We start from the raw sequence: 779 nt of genomic DNA, 5'->3' as shown, positions 1-779 counted from the left end.
TATATATACAAAGAGAGAGAGAGATACATATATACATTTACACACACTCGCTCGAACACACAGATGGATATTAGGTAAATTTAGTCAATTTAATGAAAACTACAGCTTTTAAAGCCTTTCCTGTGAAACTTTAAATAAATATTTAGCATTCTCTTCGCAAAGAGAAAACAAAAGAGAGTTCATAGTTTCGTTGATTACCCGTGAGAAGAAAAATATCCAAATTCTTCAGTCTACGAAAGAAGCTTAAAAGCAATAACTATTTAAATGAATGAGAAGCCAGACCTTAACTATAAAGATTAGACTAATTTACATACTGTGCGTTCGTTGACAGAGTCATTAGAAATTTACAACACAGCATGTACAAGAAAGCTAAATTTACAATATTTAAACTACAATTTTCAAACTCTTCTTCGTGGGAATTGTAATAAACCATTTTATTGTTTTCTCCTAGTGAAAACTAAACACGATTGTCTTCATGTTTCACTGTTCGTTGACCAGTCAACAGAGGGCAAGTAATCTCTCTCTTTCTCTCACTCTCTCTCTCTCTCGCTCTCTCTCTCTCTCTCTCTCTCTCTCTCTTCTCTTATCAGTAATCGTTGTACATACATACATACATACATACATACATACATATATATATATGTATACATACACACAGAGAGGTACATATGTATATATGCACACACGCACACACACACACATACACACGCGCACACGCACGCACACACACACTCGATGAACGGAAATTATTCTTTTCTTAACTCAGCTATATATATATA

This window comes from Octopus bimaculoides, chromosome 5 (assembly GCF_001194135.2).
Source record: "Octopus bimaculoides isolate UCB-OBI-ISO-001 chromosome 5, ASM119413v2, whole genome shotgun sequence".
Lineage (NCBI taxonomy): Eukaryota > Metazoa > Mollusca > Cephalopoda > Octopoda > Octopodidae > Octopus > Octopus bimaculoides.
This window is presented reverse-complemented; position numbering follows the sequence as displayed.